The following is a 25,155-nucleotide window of genomic DNA, read 5'->3' as shown; positions in this document are numbered from 1 at the left end:
CTGTTTGAAATAATTCGAAGATATGACGTTGATCAGCTGAAAGTTTATCCCCTCTTTTCTGGAGGCTGCAGAAAGGCTTTTACTGTTTGCCTCCAGAACAAAACCACTCTTAACATTGGGCTGGCAAGATGATGGATTCAGTGCATTGGACATTTTCTTGATCTGGAAACAGTTATACTGTATCTCCATGAATAGCTCCGCTCGCGCAGGCGGCATCCGCTGAGATTTGTCGCATGTTTAGAAACACATGCGATGACGTCCATTCCTCGCTCGACAATACAATAGCTGAAGGAAGCTAGGTCACGCCTTATGTTACAGCGCTATAGCGAACCATAGGCGCCAGATGTTCAAACCCTTCACGTAGAAAAGCTGTTTGTAGTAAACCGCTTATTGACGGCCGAACGCACTGCAGTCAACACTGACGTCTGCGTTAGATTCGTGCTCAACATTTTACAGGAAGCTGAGAAATGTTCAAGTACGGCATCCAGATAGGTTCCGTGAATGCTGACCTACAAACACAGGTTTTCATTCAAGGATCGTAGTCTAGGAACATGTGATAGCGCTGTGAATGGTGTTAACAGAATTGAAGATGCATATGGCAGCTAGGGATGAACAACTCAGTCAACGGCTCCAAAGGACCTCGGCAGCAACGGGACTGACGGCCACTAGCTACTTCGACAGGGTGAGTGCCTGAGATTCACCTCGCATTTCGCCAGACCTCTCTAGCAAAGTAAATCGTTAGGAGGGATTGTGATTTTCGGGAAAATGAGTTTCAGGGGATTTTGAGTTTGTTGTGTTTCGCCAAAGTGCATAGGCGGTTTGACAACACAGGGTGTAAGACCACGATGGAGAAGTTCAAGGTGCAGGAGTTGCTCGAAATTTGCGACGAGTTGGGAATTTCGCTGTGTTCTGCAAAACGGAAGAAAGACATTTTGGAGGTTATGAGTCGGGAGGCAGTGACGATTGAGGAGGCCGGAGAGGCTTGGGGAACAATTGTAGAACGCCGAGAGGAAAAAGAGCGGGAAAAGCAAGAGCTCCGCGAGGAGCAGAGAAGACAAGAGCAGCGCGAGGCACAGGAAAAACGAGAGGCCCGTGAGCATGCTCTCAAAATGAAGGAGCTTGAAAACGCTTCAAGCCATACGGACACGGCGCGTTCCAGCCCTGTATCCTTGGCCGGAGAACAGGAGAGACACACACTGAAGGATTCTGTCCCAATGTACAGAATAGGGGACGATATCGCACTTTTCCTTGTAAATTTCGAGCGTGCATGCGGAAAGTCGCATATCGATAAGTGTGGTTGGGCAGAGAGGTTGCTTCCTTTCCTTCCCGGCGAGGCAGCTGAAGTCATAGCGCGTCTCTCGGACAGTGATTGCGACGACTATGACAAAGTAAAGAGTGCGCTGCTTCGGAAATACCGGCTCTCTGCTGAAGCATTTCGACAGCGGTTCCGCCAGGGTAAGAAAAGTGAAGAGTCCCACAAGGACTTCGCGTACAGGCTCAAAGCCAACCTAACGGAGTGGCTCAAAAGTGCTGAGGTGTACAACAATCACGACAAGGTTGTAGAGTGCATTGCGTTGGAACAATATTACAGCGTGATCCCAGAAGACTTGAGGTTATGGTTGCTGGACAGGCTCACGGAAACCAGCCTGGACAAAGCAGCGCAGCTCGCTGAGGAGTACTACGTTCGTAGGAATCTGCAGAGCAAGGTAGCTTGTGGTGAGCTGTCAGGAAAAGATTTCCTTTCAAAGAATGTACCCAAGCAAAGATTGCCGCTACCAGGCAGAAACTACCGGAAGGAGGATACGGGTCAGAAGCGCACAGATATGGAAGACGAACCGGAGTCACCAAAATCTAACGAACCACGGGAGCCAAAGGACGATGCGGCTCGCGTGTTCGAAAGGCGGCGGCCCATAGTATGTTATAACTGCAATAGACAGGGTCACATCTCTTCCAACTGTAAGCAGCGAAAGGCTGTGTATGCTAGCATACGAGAGTCAGATGGAAACATGAAACTTCTAGAGCCGTACATGCAGGAAGTATTGTTAAACGGGAAGAAATATAAAGCTCTGCGCGATACCGCCGCAACCATGGACATTGCGCACCCTTCCTGTGTTTCCCCCACTGACTACACAGGCGAATGCGCGTGGATTAGGCAAGTTGCAGAGGACAAAAGCGTGCGCTTACCTATCGCGAAGGTAACTGTAGAAGGACCATTTGGCCAACTACGCACAGAAGCAGCTGTCAGCGCTAACTTACCGAGAAACTTGCCATACCTTTTCTCGAATCAATCAGAGCAGCTGTTGAGCGAGAAAGGTCTCTCATTCGCTACAGGTTCGGTTAGTACTGCACTTACGAACTCCAGAGCACTAGAGCTGTCGCAAAAACGTGAATGTGCTCGAGTGAATGAGCAGACATCGAGCCGTTCCCTCGATCAATCAGGGGCATCTTGCGGACCCGAACAGCCGAGCCCCGAAAACAGTGAACCAGCTGCGACTCCTAAAATCCAACCAGCATCCGTTAACGCGGAGAAGAGAGAGCAGCAGATTAATGCGGACAGCTCAGCGCTAACCCCTATTTCATCTTGCTTGAAGCACTGTGATGCAAAGGGACGCTCACACGAGCGGCTTCCAGTGCTAGAGCAATTTGTTGTGGAGGTAGAAGACCGAACGCAAACTGACGAGAAGCAGCTTATTGTGCAAACTGAGTCGTCAGATGCTCTGGATTCGGTAAAGTTGACGCTCTGCTTCGAGAACAATGCAAATGGCATGCAAGGCAATGAGTTTGCAGACGTTGAACATTGTCGGTCTGATACTGCCGGATATGTAGAGATAAACAGCAAATCGCTGCTGAACCGCGCAGATGCGGAGGGCGAGAAGCCAAATATAATTAATCCGCACAGGCTAGAGCAGCGGGTTGAGGAGGAAGGCGACCGAAGTGGGACGCTTAAGGGCAGGTGCCCAACTGTTACGGTAACGGAATCGACTAAGATCGGTGATCAAGAATGGTTGTTTTTCGGAAATAACGAAGTGGTGAATCGTGCGCCAAAGGAAAAGCCTTACCGCGGAGAGCTTAGAAAACAAACGGGTGCTGTTTCCGCTCAAATGACCTACGCGGATGCATCGGCTGTTGACCGAAATGGGAAATTCTTGAACAAGGATCATCTTGCGACAAAAACCAGAGGGCGCCGTCTGGGCATCATGTCCAAAAGAAAAGTGACAGGGCTGCCTCAGAGATCAGGAAGCGCAAGATCGCGCTACGTTTTGCGTATGAGTGCGCGGGGATCCGTTGGTAAGGGCCGGCCATCTAGGCGAAGTTCTCTCCGACTGTGGAAAAGAAAGGTACGCCATAGACTAAAGGGGTTATCTTTCGGGACACGTTCGTTTCGGAGGGCTGTAAAAGCAATTTTGCGACGAGAGCAAAGAACAGCTTATCGCTTAATTCGGTTCTCGTTTTCATGTGGCGGATGCTATCGGCACCTGTCCAGTTTAGGCTGTCGCGACGTTTCAGCGAAGAGCCGAGAGTCTCCAGAAGGCGAAAGCAGGACTACCTGCAATGTTCGTTGCCTCCTCGGGAATCTAGCAGAAGCACTCGTAACGCGACCCAGACGGGCGCGACTGAAGGAAACCTAAGCGAAGCGCCATGCCAAGTCGATGAAAGTTGTTAGATTTTCTCTGCGAGAGTCAGTGTAAAATTAGTTGTAAATATATTACACCGCAATTGTATTTTCAGCTTCAAAAAAAAAAAAGGACTTGCATTTTGTTGACATTGCCTTAGCACTTTTTAAGAAACTGGATGAATGGCGTGGCAACGAGTTGAAAGTATGTTTTGTGAAAAGCGCTTCATCGAAAGGCTACTTTATTTTCTTTCGCATTGCTTTAGATCGTGAATGTTAGTTATTTCCTCAAGTTGAGGTGATCGTTATGCATTTTATTCTTTTAGTGACTTTTGTGGGTGAACCGCTTAAACCCAGTGTATTTCATTTTGGCCAAGGAGACAGAATGGCGCGTCTTGACGGTATATTGGTTTATTCGGGGTATTATTGGGGCCAAATTCAAACCCTGCTTCGGCAATATCGGTCGTCCCTTCCTTACCCGATACCTTCCGAGATGCAGAGAACAGCGCGTTCTTGGCTCTTAGTGAATTACGAGCGTGGTCAAACGCCCTAGAAGGCTATATTGACCAGAACTTCTTACCTGGTGTGCACCTTGTGTTTGTTTGCAAAATTTTATTTTGATATCAGATATACGCGGATTTTTGTTACACTTGCAGTTTTGAATATCTTGGTCTGGCGGGATGATTGGTTTTCGAATGGCACTTGTTCTCGTTGAGTGTGGCTTGAGGCCTGTGGTCCCGTCAAACTAGCCTCAAAGAAAAATCGGAGGCCGAACGAACATCTCCCGTTGGTGACCAGTGGCTGCACTTCATCGGCGTTACGGGAGCGGAATCCTGCAAGGGAGAGGATTTTCTTGGCGCGCCTAACCAGCTGAGCTGCGTGTGAGCAGATCATCGTCCGGCGCATTGTCTGGCGGCGGGGGTGCTGTTGTGCCAGGAAGGCTAAAGCCCTCGGGCATTTGGGCCGACCAAGCTTCACCGCGTCACCGGGCTGTGTGGCGCCGCCGTGTCGCGGGAAACCGCTTATTGACGGCCGAACGCACTGCAGTCAACACTGACGTCTGCGTTAGATTCGTGCTCAACATTTTACAGGAAGCTGAGAAATGTTCAAGTACGGCATCCAGATAGGTTCCGTGAATGCTGACCTACAAACACAGGTTTTCATTCAAGGATCGTAGTCTAGGAACATGTGATAGCGCTGTGAATGGTGTTAACAGAATTGAAGATGCATTCGCTTAGTGTTTCACTCTATAAGTGAGGAGTAATCAACCTATTAGCAGAACGCGAAGTCGATGATGCTTGAGGATCTCCGGCGCTTGAACTGCAAATAAAAGTCATGAATCATGGGAATAACAGAATCATTCGACCCGTTGTTCTCTTAATGACCTGAATGCAAAATGTATTCCTAGCCAAGGAGTATTCTTCAGGCTTTCTGAGGAAAATAGCCAGACACGAATTCCCCGGTATCGTTCGACTAAGATAGCAGTATCAACCTGCTGGAGATTAAAAATATAAAGAAGCTGTTTATAATGTTTCGTGCTCATCTGACTTGGCCGTTTCTGTGATGTTTATAAGCTTTGAGCGCGTTCTCCGCATTAGCACACATTGTTGGTGATATTGAGTTCTTATAGTACAAGGGGTCACCAACTCATTCGCAAAGTACTTTCTTAAGCCCCAGCAAAGCACCACCGCTGGATACCCGGCAGGGATCGCATCTCTTACACGCCAAGTAGGTGTGGCCAAAAGGCTGCGGTAGCACTACATTTTATTCCATTCAGACCACGTACAAAAAAGCCGGGATGCGATCATGTAAATAGAATATGTAACTTTCTAACCTTATTGTGCAGATAAATTCAGGTCGTTAGATCTGTCTGCAGAGACAAGATTTCTTAGAAGCAGAACTGGAGACATGAACCTAGACTCGATATCTCCCCCGTGCTTCAGCAAATCTAGTTATCTGATCCTCTCCACCTGATTTCCCCCTTTTCATAGATTCTAATGCTTTCTTGACCTCGTCCTTCGTCACTGGTGGAACGTCTGATTGTTTTTCTCATATATTCTATCAATATACTGAGTGCCTATTCAACGTGCTTGTAGAGGAGCTCACTGCTTTTTTTTTTTTCCTCAAAGCATTGCAGCACACGTGGTGATCTAAGCAGCAATGCTTCCGTCGCCTTGAGGGGAGGAAATAAGGTAGCTATGGCAGGTACAAGGGACCGCCTAGACGTCAAGGTTCTCTCCGAATGCCTCTTCCTCAGGGCAACAACGCTGGTGCCAGGGAGGGCTACTTGACGGCCGAAGATATGGCGCAGACTGGCTCCACCAGCCAAGGCGGTCATGAGAAACGTTTGTCTTAAGATAAGATTAAGAGCACGATGGTTCCCTTTACCGTTTATGACTCCGCTTAGCAATTACGTCGCCTCAGACTGACCCAGCGCTCTATCTTCGTGCAGCTCTATTCGGCAAGCACGTTTCTCTGGAGCTCAGGAAACTGCAGTCGCGGACCAACCGGTTGTCCGAAACGGTAAGTAGGCAGACAGTTTTTACTGATTCACTTTGTTAACAAAGCTCAAGCGGGGGTGACAACTGCGCAAGTGGAACAAAGGGACAGCTTTCAAGAGTCTCGCAAAGGGAGTATTGAAAGCTTGCTCGCGCCCTCTGAGGAAATAAATACAAACTAATGAGCCGTAAAAACCTTCCCTACCATTTTCTCTTGTATTTTACTTGAATCGTTGCATATGTAATGCCGATAGTGAATGAATGGCCAAAGCATTTTCAAGGGCAACAGTAGCTTATCATTACGTAAATCATGTTACTGATCATCACCTAAATTCTGTCACACTGTTGACTCACGTGATGTCTGCTAATAAAATGAACACTAAAAGAGAGTTATAACACTCTTTACAACATATGACTTGTAAACAACGCTGCGAATTGTAAAACATCGTAGAGAAATGCAAATTATTATAAGTGTTTTGCGTGCTCTTTTATGATAATGACCCTACCAATTTAAAACTCAAAAGCATCATCATCATCAGCCTGACTATACCCACTGCAGGGCGAAGGCCTCTCCCATATTTCTTCACTTAACCCGGTTCTGTGCTAGCTGCATCCACGTGACCCCTACGAACTTCTTAACCTCATCCGCCCACCTAACTTTCTGCCGCCCCCTGCAACGCGTTGCATCCCTTGGAATCCAGTTTGTTACCCTCAGCGACCATCGGTTATCCTCTCTTCGCACGACATGTCTGGCCCATGCCCATTTCTTCTTCTTAATTTTCACTAGAATGTCGGTAACTTGAGTTATTTCTCTGACCCACTCTGCACGCTTTCTATCTCTTAATGTTACCCCTACCATTTTTCGTTCCATAGCCCTCTGGGCTGTCCTCAAGTTAAGTAGAACTCTCTTGGTTAGTCTCCACGTTTCAGCCCCATAGGTGAGTACAGGTAAGATGCAACTGTTGTATACTTTCCCCTTGAGCGATACCGGTAAGCTGCTAGTCATAATCTCCATCCAAAATGCGCTCCATCCCAATCTTATTCTTGTTATTTCCTTTTCATGGTCCAGATCTGCGGTTACTACCTGTCCAAAGTAGACATATTCGCCTACTACGTCCAGTACTTCGCTACCTAATGTAAACTGCTGTTCCTTCCCGAGGCTGTTGAACATTACCTTAGTATTCTGCATATTGATTTTCAAGCCTACCTTTCTACTTTTCCTGTCTAGGTCACCAATCATTATTTGCAGTTCATCCCCTGAGTTGCTTACCAAGGCAATGTCATTAGCAAATCGCAGATTACTGAGGTATTCTCCATCCACCCTTATCCCTAACTGCTCCCATTCCAAGTCTCTGAATACTTCCTCTAAGCAAGCTGTGAATAGTACTGGGGAGATTGTGTCTCCTTGCCTAACACCTTTCTTTATGGGAATTTTGTTACTTTCTTTATGCAGAACTATGGTTGTACGGCTCGTCTACCCCCTGATTTCGCAATGCCTGCATGACCGCCGAGGTTTCAACTGAGTCAAATGCTTTTTCGCAATCAATGAATGCTATATATAAGGGCTGGTTATATTCCGAGAATTTTTCTATCACCTGGTTGATGGTATGGATATGATCGTTAGTAGAGTACCGTTTCCGAAAACCTGCTTGATCCTTTGCTTGATTGCAGTCTAAGGTTGTCCTGATTCTATTAGCGATTACCATAGTAAATACCTTATACGTAACAGACGGTAAGCTGATTGGTCTGTAATTTTTAATGTCCTTAGAGTCCTCTTTCTTATGAATGAGGATAATGTTTGCATTCTTCCATGGTTCCGATACCGTCGATGACACCATGCACTGCGTATACAGGGTGGCCAGTTTTTCTAGCACGATATCCCCCCCCCCCCCCGTCCTTTACAAATCTGTAGTTATCTGATCCTCTCCAGCTGATTTCCCCCTTTCATAGTTTCTAATGCTTTCTTGACCTCGTCCTTCGTCACTGGTGGATCGTCTGACTGTTTTTCTCTACCGCCAATCTCGTTACGATCCTGACTTCTTTGGCTACTGCAAAGATCTGTATAGAACTGCTCGGCTACTTTGACTATCTTATCCATATTCGTGATGACGTTGCCCGCCTTGTCTCTTATCGCATACATCTGGTTTTTGCCTATGCCCAATTTCTTCTTTACCGCTTTAAGGCTCCCCCCGTTCTTTACAGTATGCTCAATTTTCTCCATGTTATACTTCCTTATACCGGCCACCTTGCGCTTATTGATTAGCTTTGATATCTCGGCCATTTCAATCTGGTCTGTTGGATTGGAAGCTTTCACCATACTCTGACGTTTCTTACTCAAATCTTTCGTCTCCTTAGACAGCTTACCGGTATCCCCAAACTCAAAAGGATTGGGTTCAAAACCCATTATATATTAATGAAACAATGGTAGAGTCCTCCACCACGAAGGCCCACATAGGTTTGCCAAGATGAAGACATCTTTGAAGGGCACCTGAAACGATGTTTTATAAATCGAACGAGCTTCCTCCATTCGACTATAATAAAAAGCTTGTATGGAAAGCATTCCATTCTTTTTTTTTCAGTCTGCCGTGTAGAGAGGTGCCGTAATCGCTGATAAAAGCGATGACAATGTCTAGATCCATCGTCCATTGCAAATGTCAGTACAAAACGAATTGATATATTCCCTTGGGATTTTCACACAATTCATGTAATAAAAATTACTGAATTCTAAAACGTTTAATTCGTTCATTAAGCATGTTTTAGAACATTTTTAATTTAGGATGAGAAATGGTGCATGTATAGAAGTTATTTTGGGCAGCCTAATGTTTTAACAAGCGTTGAAGTGCAGCTAGTTGGCCCTTGGCGCTGTTTATTGTTGCCTGACTGCATAGAAAGCAAATTTTGGTTTTCATTTTAATTATTCAAATGAAAAGCAAACAAGTATTGCAGACACCTTATTTTTACACACCCCTATTTTGACTGCCTAAAAGTACAATTTTTGCTTCATTTTTTCTACAGGGGCGTCCAATATTCTTTGGCGCACAAATTTCTTATTGTCAGTGCTGCCATGGAAGCCGGAGTTCGGGCAAAAGCGTTTTTTTTTCGCGACTCATTGCCACATATCTTTTATATGTGAGCTCGATTTAACTGTTCAGAATAATTTCAGTAATGTAGTGCCAAAAAAGCCAATTTTTGTTTTTAGTGACTGCATATACCTATTTCCGCCATAAGGAACCAAAATTGGCCAATTTAGCTCGAAATGACTCTAAAAATGCCGTGCACTTTCGTTTTCGGATACCGTTTGTCTTCGGTGCATTAGCGGCCTGAATCAAATTTCCACGTGGCGACCTCGAATAACGTCGTCAGCGTTGTATCATGTGTACACAGCCAGCTGTGTACACATGGCACTCATTTAAAACAACAGGAAATTGCAATAGAAGAAAGTGCCGCTATCTCCTCCTATTCTTTTATGGAAGCCTGAAACGTTTGTTTGGTAACATATGGCAACCGGCCGGCTGGCTCCGCATTTCGAAGAGTACACGAAATGGGTTACAGGACTCAAGCTGCCCTTTCTTAGGACAACCTCCAAGGAGACATCGCGTACGTAGGAGCTAAATTCACTTTTTCCGAAAGCGCTGTGAAGAAACTGGAAAGTGCCGGTGAAAGTGCGCTCGCAGCGTGGGGGCTAGAGCGCAGGAATTCAACCAGTAGTGTTTACGTGCGAGAGAATGGTGTCTCCCGTTTGCTTCGCTATTCTGTGAGCTGGCTATCATTCCACGATACGATTAGGGCAATGACTGTTCAGTACGTCATCTTCCGTTGATATTCAGCGCTTGAGCTTCTTTGCCGCTGTGCGTCTCAAATGTAGCCGGGATGCCGTCTCAAAGTAAATGAAACCGCTGCTCTCCATACAATTTCGTCCAACAGCCAAGAAATCGTATATTCCTGCTTTTGTTTCGACAGGCACCCACGAGTCCGCCTGAAGACTGCTGCCGAGCAGAATGCAGTTTGAACCAGAGCTTTTGAATCATACCAGTTGAGAAACTCCGCTTCAAAAAGAGAATAGACGTTAGGACCACCCCTTTGGAACGGGGTGGTGATCGCCATTGTCAACCTTTCTTTTTTATGTTTTTTAACTTACTTCCTTTTAGTCTCGGGTTGTATTTTTTTTAGATCGCAGTGTTTAATTTCGATCCAGTTTTCATGCGTCCCCTCCTGCTATTTATCCACCAATCTTCCATACGTCTCTTGCTTACCTCTAACGCCGATTCGTTCACGTTTACTTTACCTCTAAACCCCATGCCCTCGGCTAGAGTCACTATGTCTGCATCGACACCTGGATGGATGCTACCAATTCAGTATAAGATGTTCAATTGTTTCTGGGCATCTAGCACACATGGCACAAGTTTCGTTTTCTTGATTAAACTTCCTTCTATAGCTTCGGGTCCTAAAACATCCTGGACTAGCTTCAAAGAGTTGTCATAGATGGTTTCCTTCTTAATCAGAGTTTTCTATTTTCTATACAAGTCTAGGGTCGGCTTCTTTTCCATTGAAGTTTTTAGCCTCTGTGTTCTTTACCTGTCGTTTAATGTTCTTTATTTCTCCGTCCTGCCTTCCTACATACCTATTGGTAATTTTATGGTCCTTTTCCGCCATTGCGAGTCAATGCCCTTTCGGTATAAGTATTTAAATACTTTAGCTGCCAATTATTGTCCATTTTCCTGAGGCGTTCTTCGTACAATATTTTGCTCTGAGCCGCTTGTGCCTCGAAAGACGCCCAGCCCGTGTCTCCCTGTACTGCTTCGTGTGTAGTTTTGCCATGGGCTCCAAGTGTTATCCTTTCCGCAGCTTTGTGATTTATTGTTAACCCCGACTGGACTTCTGCCCTTAGGTGCAAAACCGCGTTCCCGAAGGTAATTCTAGTAGCATTATTCCTTTCCAAATATCTTTAAGTACTTGATTTCTGTGGTACCCCCACAGTGCCCTCTGATTCGTTATCGCGGCATCCCTTCGCCTCTTCGCCCTGGTGGCCTGTTCATGTTTTTTCATGCATACCTGTCCTTCGTATATCCATACCCCGAGGTACTTATATTCTGCCAGTCTTGGTATCTCACTCCCTTGTATTGTCAGCTTTTTATCACTGAAACTGTTCATTACCATCAGACCCGGCTTAAAGGCCAACTCCGGTGATTTTTCGATCGTACTGAGCTAATTATTGATTTATATTGCTGAAGCCTTTATCATCTCAGTACACGATTTCATTTTTTACAGCACGCAAGCAATAATTTTAAATCAGCAAAAGGCTTCAATCAAAATTGAAACTCCCGCGCAGGTCCCGAAGAGCAGCCGAGCCGTCAGTTCTGTCGAGGTGTGCAAATGTATATTGCTGTTACGCATATGGAACAATTTGGTGCAATGAGCCGTCTTCGACGTTATCGGGCAGTCAGGACGCGTCATGCAGTTAAGTTCAGTTCAGTCGTTCAGTCGTGTCCGACTCTTCGTGACCCTATGGATCATGTCACGCCACACTTTCCGGTCTCTCACTATCTTCCTAACATCACATAACTTCATCTGCAGTGCCTCGAGGATGCCATCTAACCATCGCGTTCACTGCCTACCCCTTCTTCGGCGACCCTCAACCTTTCCCAACATCAAATCTTTCTCCAGCGACTCCTCTCTTCTCATCAGATGACCAAAGTAGCTGAGCTTTAACTTTAGAATTTGACCCTCCAATGAGCAGTCAGGGTTTATGGCTGACAATATCGACTGATTTGATCTTCTGGCAGTCCAAGGAACTCTCAAGAGTCTTCGCCAGCACCACAATTCAAACGCGTCAATTCTTCGGCGGTCAGCTTTTTTCACAGTCCAACTCTCGCATCCATACATCACAACTGGAAAGACCATAGCACGAGTTATACGGATCTTGGTTGGCAGACTAATGTCTCTGCTCTTTACTAGGCGGTCAAGGCTAACCATTGCTCTCTTTCCCAGAAGCAGGCGTCTCCTAATTTCATGGCTACAGTCTCCTTCTGAGGTAATCTTGGAGCCCAAGAAGAGAAAATCTGTCACAGCTTCCACTTCTTGTCCATTGATGATCCAGGACTTGATAGGGCAAGACGCCATGATCTTTGTCTTTTTAATGCTGAGTTTAAGCCCAAACTTCTCACTCTCTTCTTGTACGCGCATCAGAAGTCTCTTGAGTTCCACTTCACTTTCTGCCATTAAAGTGGTATCATCCGCATATCTAAGGTTGTTGATACGTTTTCCAGCAATCTTCACTCCAGCTGAAGACTCGTCCATACCGACCTTCCTCATGATGCACTCTGCATATAGGTTAAATAGGCAGGGCGACAGTATGCAGCCTTGCCTCACTCCTTTCTCAATCGGAAACCAATCAGTAAGACCATGCCCAGTTCTGACTGTGGCCTCTTGTCCTTCATACAGGTTCCTGAGGAGACAGATGAGGTGAATTGGAACTCCCATCTCTTGGAGAGCTTGCCACAATCGGCTGTGATCTACGCGGTCAAACGCTTTCGCATAATCAATAAAGCAGAAGTAGATGGGTTTCTGGAACTCTCTTGCTTTTTCCATGATCCAGCGAAGGTTGGCAATTTGGTCTCTAGTTCCTCTGCCCTTGCGAAACCCAGCTTGCACGTCCGGAAGCTCCCGATCCACATACTGCTGCAGCCTTCCTTGGAGGATTTTCAACATCACCTTGCTAGCATGCGAAATAAGCGCGATCGTGCGGTAGTTGGAACAATCTTTGGCACTGCCTTTCTTTGGAATGGGGATGTAAACTGACCTCCTCCAATCCTGTGGCCACTGCAGGGTTGTCCAAATCTTCTGACATAATGTATGCAGAATGTTAACAGCGTCATGGTTTAGGTTTTGAAGCAACTCAGCTGGAATGCCATCAATTCCGCTAGCTTTGTTCTTAGCAAGGCTGGCTAAGGGCCATTCAACTTCACTCTTCAGGATGCCCGGCTCGAGATTAGTAATCACAACCGTCTTATGTTGGGTTTGCACATTCGGGTCCTTCTTGTACAGTTCTTCTGTGTATTCCTGCCACCTCTTCTTTATCTCTGAGGCTTCAGTGAGGTCCTTGCCTCGTTTGTCCTTTATCACGCCCAGCTTAGCACAGAAGCTTCCTTTGATATCTTTGATTGTCTTATACAGAGCTCTTGTGTTCCTTAATTGGCTGATGTCCTCAACTGCTTTAATTGCAACTGCTTGAACGAGTCATGCAGTTGCAATTAAAAAAATCATAAGCATTACTCGGCATGCGCGCCAGTGAGGCAGAACGAGTGAGAGATCATTAATGCGGCTAAATTACTGCTCTGTGAAGCATTCGCTGTATTCTTTAAGCCATTTATGCACTCCATACCCTGATGGAAATGGACGGCATATATGAGGACGGCCGATTATTATACTCGATTACTGCTAGCCCACATTCCCATTCTATCATCAACACCGACCAAAAAGGCCACCTCCGCACGAGAATATTCTTCCAGAACAGCAAACCTTCACCACACAGTAAATTTAATGCTTTTTGCACCGAATGACGCAACCTACCTCTTGATCCCGACTATCCATTACGAAGTTCAGCAGCTGTGTCGGCGTTTGTTTACGGTATATGGAAGGCTCGGGCGCGAAAAGCCGACGATCGCCGGCCACTTTGGAAACTAAAACAAGCTTCACAGGCAGTGTCCAGTGTGCCGTCTGACGGCGATTTTATACAACCTTCGAGTATCGCCCGAAGCATGCTACAGCCAAGCCCGTCTTCGCAGGATCTTTTGCTTTGGCTCAATGTTAAGCGGTACCTCGAAAAATGCGCAACCCCTGCCACATCAAAATGTAGTCGACAAATTCGCAACGCTTGCCGCACAGGAGGTTACAGCTACGGGGCTGCTCGCGCGAACGGTGGTGCTCTGACCGTACGCTGCGCCCTACTCGTCACTAGGCCTAAACACTTTTGCACCTAAACTGCAACGGACTGCCGTTTGGGATTTAGAAGCGCTATAGTAAATAGTGTATTCTTGGAACTCTGAACCAAACTGTCTCACAGTAAAAGAACCATGCAATTTCGACGACCCGCGGAGCTACAGCGAGATCGAGTGAGCTGCGCCACACCGGCAACTGGTATACAGAGCTGCGAGCAGAGATTTGCTTGTATTGGAGTTATTGTTTCTACCAGAAACTCATTACAGATCTGCGATCCTCAGTATATTTTTGGCGTTCCTTTATTCAACGCGTATTATTTAAGATTTCAAGAAATTTTAGCATGTTTTTCTGACAGTGGCGCAAAAGAATCCGCCGTGTCGGCACAGATAGATTGCGGCATGCGGTTTAGCTTGTGCCGTAAGCGGGAAGATCGTCGGCACAGCGTCCGATTTCTACCATCGCCTTATACTCGCGAGGAAAAAACTCCTCCATCCTCAGCATCCTGTGAATTGGTAGCAGCACCTTGTTCTCAGCACAGATGCATTCTTAGATTCGGGAGCTGGTCCGGATAGCCATGATTCAATTTGTTGCGAGGCTCCTTGTCCTTGGAAAATCGATGGTAAATCACCGTGCGTTTTTTCATGCATTCCACAACCAATCACTAACTACCCCTAAATTCTACAAGGAATGCATTAAGTGTAAACTACAATTCGATGATTCCACGATCGATGCTGTTTGCAAGCAAGACCATGTCTGCGGGCTGTTTACAAGCACCGCCAGAGCACCGCTTAATCCTGTTAGGCAGCGTGAGTCCCCAGCGAGAAAACTAATCGTCCGCACTGTGCTGTTTCAAACATATAAAGTTGACGTTGCGAAGAACTTCAGACACTAATTTCCTTGATATCTGTGAGCGTCGAAACATCAAACAATGTTGTCAGCGTACATTAATTCTGGGAGCGTTAGTTGTACATCCATTCCACCTAACTTATACGAGAGATTAAAACAAATCTTGCTTTCTCACAGATTCTTTTCCATATTCTTGTAAATGGTCGCGCCATCTATAAGCAGTCAGTGGAGGCGTTCTCCTATTGCCATCATCACAATCTGAAAATCACTTCTTCCTCATTTTCCACCTTATTTAACTCTATGGCTGTTATATTTCAGAATTTTCGCTACTGCAACCCTTTAACTTATTTTATTTTCCGGGTGGTTCTGCATATTTATCAACAATCTCAAAGTTTGGAGCTTAGACACTGTGTCTTCTAATGGCCGCGGACGCCGCCACTAAACGTATACACCCAAATATTGAGAAATCAAAACCGCCGTTTTTTGATGCATGGGCTGTATATTGAAAGTTTAGCAACTAGTAACATTGAAGAGCTCTGTTTTGAACACGCCCTTTTCTGCCCCCGGTGCACGACTGAGTTGTTTGATTTGATTTTAATTATTTTGCAAGATACATGTGAGGCATTCATATATTCTTTTTTTTTCTGCTAAACCGTTACAGCGATGACTCAGTGATGAAGGTGCGATTCTGAGGACAAATGCTCGATCTCGACTGTGGCGGACGCATTTGTTCGCATTTGTTTGTTGAAAGTTCGTGAAAAGAGCCATTGTTCATTCAGCGTTTTGCAATGTTGTAAAAGAGACATGTGAGCACAGACTGGAGCTCAGCTTCAACAACCAAGTCGCCTGACGCAGGCCGGTATACTCTTCCACGTTCTGGCTGAAATCCGAGATAAAAGGTAAGAAAAGACCAGAAAAAAAGAAGAGAAAGTTTGCTGTCGTGCCATACATGCATTAGGTATCCCATAACCTGAGGATTGGCGAGCATCCAGAGTCGACGTTGTCTTTTCGGCTCCTAACCGAATGTCCAAACTGGTCAGGAAAGTTAATTCGGTAAACGATGAACCGCGCGGCTGAAAAAAAAAAGGCACGCCAAAAAATTTGTAAAGTGCCAGGAAGGGGTGATTTATTCCCTGCCACTATAATGTGGGAAGCGTTTCATCGGCCAGACTGGACGATTAAAAGAACATTGTTATAACGTTACGCATGCCCCTATTGCCAGTCATGTAGCCAAGCACTGCAGCAGCTGCAAGGAAGGTGACGAAGATGACGATAGGAGTGCCTGCCAACCGAAATAAATGTGAGGTCTGTTAAAATTGCTGTTCGACTAAGTGCTGCCATTTTTCCTGAGAAGAGTACTATAAAAGCACTAAATATCATACACTCTTAACTATCTAGCTTCTCTCCTTGTTTGGGCTTGTTATCTTCGGTGATAATGAAATCTGATTTATATCTATGATCTAGAATCAATTTGTTTCTGAGCATTTCATAGCCGGCCCCTTTCGTTATAATAATCCTAAAAGTTTGCTTGGAATAAGACTCGAACTCTGCTCGATATTTACAGCGTTGAAATCATTTTAGCTCCTTGCTGGTATAACTGGAATCATGCGCAATCATTTGCAGTGTCTTCGCAGCGACTAATATTTCACTGTAATAAAAATCAATTCAAGGTCACAAACTTTCCCGAGGTTCAGCAAGGCTATTTCTTGGGCTAATTGGCGGAGTTTGCTCATTTTAGAGGTCTGAAGTGCAAAAAGAAAAAAAAAACAAAAAAAAAAAACTAAAAGACAGGCACGGGACAGATCCACAGGACATAGACACGGGTCCTGTGTCATGTTTTTGCGCTTCAAGCTTCGCCAAAGCGATCAATTTCCCGAGGTGCGTAATATCCATTTGGCATTATCAAAAATTGTTTGCCCTACTATTTTACCATGAATTAGCAACACTATATAAAAACACAATTCCCACATTATTCCTTAGTTTCGGAGAATGCTGTCTTTTTATATTCGCGTATAGATTAATAACCTAGCGTCGCACTATAGTGGGCGGCAAACAGCACTCGGCTCGTAGTGAGCTCGGCATGCTGCACGTAGAGCAGTTAGGTTGCCAGGATGGCGAGTGTATAAAGTCGGTGTGGTCTCATTTTGGGGGCTTGCTCGAAGCAGTACCATAGAGAAACATACTTACGTAAAGAGCGGACACTTCCATAGGGCCCTGCGGCCGAGCAGCGCCAGCGCCCCGAGCGGCTGGTCAGACCGCTAATATCGTCCTCCGAGATTTTCGGCACGTGATTTGCTCTGTTTCAGTTTCGCTTTCGATAGAAATGCTTTCAATTCTGACTTGCTTTAAGTTGTTAAAATATTCAACTGCATCGTCTAGAGTTGTGTGCAAGTGCTTTAACGATGCCATGCATACGCACGTATTAAAGTCACGGATCGCAACCTCTTTACTGGAAATACCGGCAAGGTTCTCGCAGAAAATAAGCGTGGCTGACTTAGTTGATGTAGGTTAGAATACAGCGATCAGAGCTGTTGTTATTGTAATGTTTTGCCATTATTGAGCCGCTTTTCTCAGTGGCACACAAGGAGGCAGTGGTTCCATAAAAAAAGTTTATTTTCTTGTCTGCATATTGAATGTATTGGATCACACACTTTATACAATACATCATATTACAAAGACAAACAAGATTGAAGGTATAGTGAAACACGCGGAACAGTGTCACGATGAAGAAATTTCGCATACCGGCTGTGTGTTTTTCCTCTAAAACATCACCCGTGAGAACAACAGGAAAGGAGTTGTGAACTGGTAGACACAAGTAAGGAGGAAAAAATGCAGGCACAGCCTGCGCAGAATTTCTGTAAATCAGCCTTGATCAGTAGGCTATTCAGAAATTTAAACACACCACACTGAATACATAATAGTAACCCAATGCTATGCTTATACTCATGATCGCGGACAAAATTGTCCTCGGCCCGTATGACAAAGGTATTACAGAGAATCCACTGTTAGAGACTAATAGCAGTATATGTCGTCAAGATGCAGGCCCCGAACAGGCAGCAGCGTTTTTTAGACCCCAACGAGAATGCTTTAGCAATGACAACGAATTCGGCATGTAAAAATGGTGCTTAAGAAGCGGCAAAAGCCCATGCATTTTGCAAACACAGCGAAGTAAACACCATTCACAAAACGATTACAAATGCGCAACACGCAGTTCTTGTAGGGCCGAATAAAAGTTTGTGTGAAGATACATCTGAGCCACCGAAAAATTATTTGTCTGAAAGCTCTCTTAGAAAAATAATCAATCGAAGGAATGCACATGTTCTTCAGAAAAACACGACCCAAAAACTTACAGTAACTGCACACTAAAAGTGTTTCACGGCTCCTATTCTATGTCACACGTGCAAAATACGTTCACGTTGCGCTACAAACGACTTGCTAAAAGCGTTCTTAGCTAAAAAAAAGCGAAATTATTTCTGCAGACAAAAGGAAACAAGTTACCGGCCAAACGAGGTGACGCATTGAAAAGCACAGTGAGGTGGGCGTAACCGGCGGCACATGACCGACTCAGTATCAACGTTTATATGGAAAGATCAAGGAAAGCATACTCTTTGATGCAAGCCGGTGTATGTATGATAAGCTATCTACCTTTGAGGTGGAGTGGAAGCGAACATCGCTACGCCGCCACGCGGGTGCTCAGACCCTTACTTGCTCGGCCGCGAAAAGGCTCGAGTGTCCGCTCTTTACGTAAGTATGTTTCTCTATGGCAGTACCGGTTTCGTCTAGCCAGAAGTCAGAAAACCCGACGGGCAGTGTGTGCTGCATTTAATCACCTCGAGTTAACCAGGCCGTGCCTCCTTTCTTAAGCCAGATCAGAGTACAAAGTCATGCATTTGCGTGAGCTTGGAACTAGGCTATCATCCCAAAGTTCGCTGTGCCCTTCAGTGCGCCCGTCATGGCGCAGAGAGCAGGATGAAGGAAAGCGCATGCGCAGTACGTTGCGCATTGTGACACGAAATACGCTCGCTGGACGTCAGAGCCACTCTGACACCCGTATCGGGGAAAGGGCGAACAAAAAACGAACCGAAAATATCAACCCTTCTAGCGTGCCACAATGCAGAACACGTGAAAAAAAGACGCCATTAAACCTAAAAAAGATTAGTGTGGTTGCTGGTCGTGTCTGGAAAATCACACGGTTTTCTCTCTAAAATTCAAAACTGTAAGCCGCGTACAACCCGCACGTATCGTTCGTAAGGATCGTAAGCGTAAGCGCAAAACACGCCTGTTTACACGGCTGCCGCATTGAGCGTAAGATGCGTAACGTCCGCAGGACCCGAGAATTTTACGACTAGTACAGATACGTCTGTTCTGCGTGACCGATGCGCACAGCGGTTTCGGTTTTCATTCTCCGGTCACGGGGCTTCCGGTCCACCCAGATTTCGCGCGCAAACCACTCTGCTGCAGTGTCTCGGCTCGCCGGTGTTATTGGTCTTGTGTCAGTGACTGTGTCGGTCCACAGCTTGATTATGTGCAGTGCGGAATCTTCTTCGTTGTGGAATTATCAGCCTCTCATAAAAAAAGTTCGGCAGAGGCCGGCTCTCTACTACCAGTAGCTGGAATCGCACAGAGAGAAGTGCAAAACAATGCCTGGCTGCAAATTGCCAGTGCGCTGAGTCAAAGCAGTAAGTGGTTTTTCAATCCGATTTTTATGTGCGAACAAGCTCTCAACAAGCAAATGCTTCCTCTAGTTTAAAAAAGTGAGGTTATGAAGGCGGGGGATACCCGCTTCATGTCAATGCATTCTCGAAGCCCATCAGCTCCGTTGACAAGTCAGGGAACAGTTCGCCTGCAGGCGAGGCGACGTTGCGGTCGGGCCGCAGAACGAAGCGTGTAGCTGGCACGGACGCATCCAAGTTTGAAAGAAGCTTGTAATCGTGTGGTTAATTGTTAACATACCCATTGCTCTTTTTCGTATTTTACTTATGTGTCCAGTCTTTTCTTTCACATTTTTTTAGTTTTATTGCTAACACGATGATAAGCTCGTTTTGAGCTTGAAAAGCCCCTACCTCCGCAATCAGCACTTGCTAACCGTCGCCATGCTGAGAGCGATGACTGGCCGGTCTTAAAGAACATATCTTACCTAACGGCCCAGTGTGAACATGCGCGGTCGCAAGCTACGTAAACGGGAGTTCCAGCCGCTATGTGCACTGCGATAAATACGATACTTACGACGGATGCGCACGTAGTCTCAACGCGGCTTAAGCAGTCACCCACTCATCTATTGCAAAGGGCACGCTTTGTTACTGAAAACACCGCCGTAAACTTGGAAAAAAAGGGCTACTTCTCGTAAGTTTTGTTTAACGATGCTGGCCGCCGATCCAAAATATCGAGGCGAGGATGTCGCCACTGTTGTGACCGTGCATGGTCCGCGCTTGCGCGCACTATTGTTCGCCTGTGGGCATGATATTCATATGTGCTGTTGGTGCAAGGGCTCTAAGTGAGCCTGTTTCCATGAATCTTTTTGTGTGAGCCTACTTTGCTTTGTCGAGACCCTGCAACTGCCAAATTGGCCTTGTCAAGGGAACGTCAAGAAAAATACAAAGAAATGTCGCCCTGTGGGAAATAGCTGAAAGGGCTTTTGTTCAACTGTTCACCCTTCCCGTCGAGAAGCGCTATTGTCAAGTGAGGATTGCCTATTGTCCAAAGGAGACGATCGGAATCACAAGTCCGCTGACTTACAGGAGAAGAAAGGAGCATGACGAATACAGCCATTAGAGGATTTCCCGGGAATGCAGGAAAGAGTTGCAATTGCCGAAAAGGGACAATGCTGGGAGCAGTATTCGTGACGCGCGTACACTTGGCTTTCTGAGAAGGAAATCCACTTGCCGGAACCACCATATCGGATCTTTGCAGAAGAATAGAAATGTACCTCCTCGCCGTTCCCAAGCTCTACCCGCCAACAAGTGACCACGCCCGACGAAACAATACCGGACCAGTCAGTGCATCAGACCATCAGTGAAGTGATGTGTTCGATTGGATGCCGATATCTGAGGGGCGTGCCCTGGAACTGGTTGGTCAGCATCTTCAGAGAGGGGCTGGACATAGGGGGTTTTAAGGACGGTGCAGAGCACGAAATGAGGCTCTGAGCGCTGGGTAAACGGTTCATCCAGACGCTTCTCGCTTCTCGCTATGAACTCTTAACGCTTGCCATTTTGCTGTATACCCTTTTTTCATGTAAATGAGTTTTCTCAAAGTGCCATTAAACCTGCTTGTATATATTTTACCAACTTCGAAGATTCAATCCTTCATCAACCCGGAGTCTCTGCACGCTACCAAGTGAAGGCTGGGTCGACTTAGTCCCAGCGTCACGACAACTGGTGACCAGCGGTGGGATCTGAATCTACAAGCCACAACATCTGGTGATTGGAGGTGGCATCTGAAGCTACAAGCCACAACATCTGATGATCGGAGGTGGCATCTCAAGCAACAAGCAGTGGCAGCAATCGGCCAACAAGAGAGCAGCTCGGAACATCGATCGCATGTGTGGGTGAGTGCTTGGCTTTTCTTCTGATGTGGACCAGGTTCTAGAACAGGGTTAGATTTTAGAACTGGTAAAGAGTGTTGAAACGCCTTTAGGTTTGGTAGTTTGCACAGTTGTTTTGGAAGTAGCCGACACTCGGAGCGATCATGGACCTACAAAAGCTGCAGAAACCGGAACTGTTGCTATTGTGTGAGGAATCGGGAATTAATACAAGTGGTTTGGCACGAAAACCCTTGATTTTAAAGGCAATCACTGATTTGGGAACCGATGATGAGGAGCTCAGTGAAGCATGGAACCTCATCGGACAAAAAAAGGAAGAGCAGGAAAAAGTGGAAAAGAGGCGTGAGCGTGAAATGGAGAGAGAATCAAAAAGGCTGGAGCAAGAAAATGAACTCCGGAAATTAGAAGTAGAGTTGAGCAAGAGGTCGGACAATTGTCCCCAGCTAGCGGTACCTCTTCTCAACCAGGGAGCAGATTTCAAGATGTCAAAGTACATGCAGCCATATGTGATATCAGGGGATATCGGTCTGTATCTGGCTAACTTTGAGCGAACCTGCGAAAAACTGTCCTTCCAGCGAGACACTTGGTCTCAGAGATTATTGACGGTTCTGCCCTGCGAGGGAGCGGAGGTTGTCGCGCGGCTAAGCAAGGAGGACGCGGACAACTACGAGAAGGTCAAGGCTTGCCTTCTGAGAAAGTATAGGCTTAGCGCCGAGGCGTTCAGACAACGTTTTCGGAACGCTACTAAGTCCAGGGACGAGAGTTACCCTGAATTCCTGTACAATTTAAGAGTCAATTTGGGCGAGTGGCTAAAGAGCACTGATTCCTACAGTGATAGGGACGCTGTAGTCGAGCGAATTCTTTTGGAGTGGTTTAATAACTGCCTCCCAGAAGAAGAAAGAAATTGGTTACAGGACCGAGGTGACATTAAGTCGGCAACTGAAGCTGCCGAACTCATTGAGGAGTACGCTTCGCGCCGACAATTCAGCAACCCAGCAGTGGATAGGCCCCACAATCCCAAGTTGAGTGTGAATAACCGTCAGGAAAGGCACTTTGCTAGAGTTACAAGCGAAGAAAGGAAGGCTTCTTCAGGCAAACTCCCTAGAAAGGACGGCAGTGAGAAAAGTGGGGAAGTGACCAACGCGCAAAACACAAAGAACAAGCTTAAGGCTAGGAAGCAGCTCACATGCTTTAGGTGCAATGAGCAGGGTCACATTGCCGTCAACTGCCGGAAAGAAAAGATTGCTTTCTCGTATGTCAGTGACTGCGATGAAAACATGAAGCTTTTGGAACCTTACATGCATGACCTAGTAGTCAACGGGAAGCCTTGCAAGGTACTGCGCGATTCGGCCGCCACGATGGATGTTGTCCATCCGGCGTATGTGTCGCCTTCCGACTATACAGGACAGTGTGCATGGATCCGCCAGGTAGTGGAGGAACAGAGTGTGTGCTTGCCAATCGCGAACGTGGTCATCGAGGGCCCTTTCGGCGAAATAACAACCGAGGCTGCCGTTTCAGGAAAGCTTCCTAAGTGCTATCCGTATTTGTTTTCCAACAAATTGGACATGCTGCTGCGAAATAGGGGCATCCTTTCGGAGACAGAGTTGTGCAAGCCTTAACACGTTCAAAGGCGCGATAACTAGATACACTGCTCATTCCAGAAAAATTCACAGCGGAGGAAACGGCAGGTAAAACAGCGGTCGATGCGGAAGATAGCGGGTCAGAAAACTTTGAGAGCGAGGCATCTCAGATAAGTCAACTTGAAAGTGAGCTTGATGAGACGCGAAATGAGGACGTTCTTGAGAGTAACCTCTTGCCGCCAGTGTCTAGTAATCTCACGAGACTTCTAAGTGGAACCCGAGAGGACTTAGCTATGGAGCAAGCCTATGATCCCAGGATACAGGAGATAAGGGAGCGCCACCGCGCCACTCAGACAGCAAAGAATATTTCTTTCGAGATGAGAAAGGAAGTGCTATATCGCTTATTCAAGGATAAGCGCGGAGTAGAGCGGGACCAATTAGTCATTCCCCAAAAGTGCCGCAAAGACTTACTGCGACTTTCCCATGGCAGCTCGTGGTCGTGTCACCTTGGAATAAGGAAAACAAAGCAGAGGCTGTTGCAAGAATACTATTGGCCTGGATGTTTTAAGGACACGGAAAATTTTGTACGGTCATGCGACACGTGCCAGCGGGTTGGAAAGGCGCAAGATAAGTGGAAAGCTCCGATGGTGTTAGTACCAATCATTACCGAGCCGTTTCACCGGTTAGTAATAGATGTAGTTGGGCCACTTCCTGTGACAGAGTCAGGGTACCGTTATATGCTCACTATGTTATGCCCAGCCAAAAAGTTTCCAGAGGCTGTTCCGCTGAGCGAGGTGACGTTCGAGAGTGTAGTGGATTCCCTGCTGTCAGTGTTTGCACGAGTTGGGTTCCCTTCCGAGGTCCAAAGTGATCAGGGTAGCGTTTTCACGAGTGTCCTCACCACCTGATTTTTCGAGCGATGCAGCATTAAGGTAGTGCACAGCTCGATCCACCATCCGCAGAGCAACAGTGTAGAAAGGTGGCATTCTGTTCTCAAACGCGTCCTGAGGGGACTGTGCTATGAAAACAAGCGCGAATGGGATACCTGCCTGCCTGCAGCACTTTTCGCTTTGCGGTCAGTGCCGCACGAATCCACTGGATTTAGACCAGCCGAGTTGGTGTACGGAAGGTCACTGCGCTCACCTTTGCGAATGGTGCGCGAAGCCTTGGAGGGGCGCGGAGAAGACCCAACAGTAGTAGAGTTCATTCTGAACCTCCTGAATCGCTTACATAACACTAAGGAACTCGTTGAGGCCAGCATGAAGTCAGCCCAGGCTCGTTCCAAAGTGTACTATGATAAGTCAGCCCGTCAAAGGACGTTTCGTATCGGGGACCAGGTGATGTTGCTGAGAGGTTCAAGGAAGAATAAGCTCGAAGTACAGTGGGAAGGACCTGCTGAAGTCGTTGCAAAGCTTTCTTACACTAACTACACAGTGAAAATTCCCGATAGGCGTAAACAAGTGCGCATTTATCATTGAAATCTTATGAAGCCTTATGTACAGAGGGAAGCCGTGGTAAATCTAACGTTAAACCTTCCTGAGAAGATGGGTGACAACTTGATTTGCCTCAGCGGAAAAAAAAGCAACGCTCAGGAGCTTCTCAAAAAGACGGAGCAGAGACGGACCATTGTCCCCTGGCTTGGCTGCAAACTGCGACATCGAAGAACAGTCGCCTTTTGAGGTGGAGCTTGATTTTACAGCAGTACAATTTTGAAATCAGATACAAAAAGGGGAATTTCAATGGGAATGCGGATGCGCATAGCCGCTGTTTCTAAGCGGTCCGAGGTGCTCCTCACCATGTATCCAAATTGATACTCAGGTATTTTTTTGTTTTTTTTTTTCGTGCGCTTGTATATATGTGACTATGTAAAGCAGCACGTTTGGTTTTCTATGCATACGTGGGTCCTGAGCGTCTTGAGTGTGGGCTTTTCTCGGACAACGATGGCAGTTTTCTTTTGACCTGGTCTCTTCAGACGGGAGCCGAGTGCTTGTTTAGACATGTTGTTGAGTTTCAGAGACAGCTCAATCAATTTGGCCTGCAACAGTCAAGACAACGCGACAAGCGACAGCGAGCTTCAAGCGTTTATGTGCAGGTCATTAAGTCGTCTCTTCATGCAGCAGCTGCGACTGCTGCCCTGCGTGA

The 25,155-nt window shown here is 46.3% G+C and overlaps 1 protein-coding gene across 2 annotated transcripts in view; it reads left to right on the top strand.

Annotated features, from left to right (window-relative positions):
- The first annotated feature begins 6,051 nt into the window (after positions 1-6,051).
- The window catches only part of LOC146171635 (organic cation transporter protein-like), a 344,048-nt gene continuing 324,944 nt past the window's right edge, over positions 6,052-25,155 (top strand). For both annotated transcript variants that reach the window (XM_084586399.1, XM_084586400.1), the window contains exon 1: positions 6,052-6,136. The gene's annotated coding sequence lies outside the window, so the exon portion shown is untranslated. The remainder of the gene's footprint in view (positions 6,137-25,155) is intronic.

Source organism: Amblyomma maculatum, unplaced genomic scaffold (genome assembly GCF_055883805.1).
Source record: "Amblyomma maculatum isolate TAMU_Amacu unplaced genomic scaffold, ASM5588380v1 scaffold_19, whole genome shotgun sequence".
Lineage (NCBI taxonomy): Eukaryota > Metazoa > Arthropoda > Arachnida > Ixodida > Ixodidae > Amblyomma > Amblyomma maculatum.
Note: the sequence above shows the minus strand (reverse complement) of the source record. Positions and strands in the feature narration are given on the sequence as shown.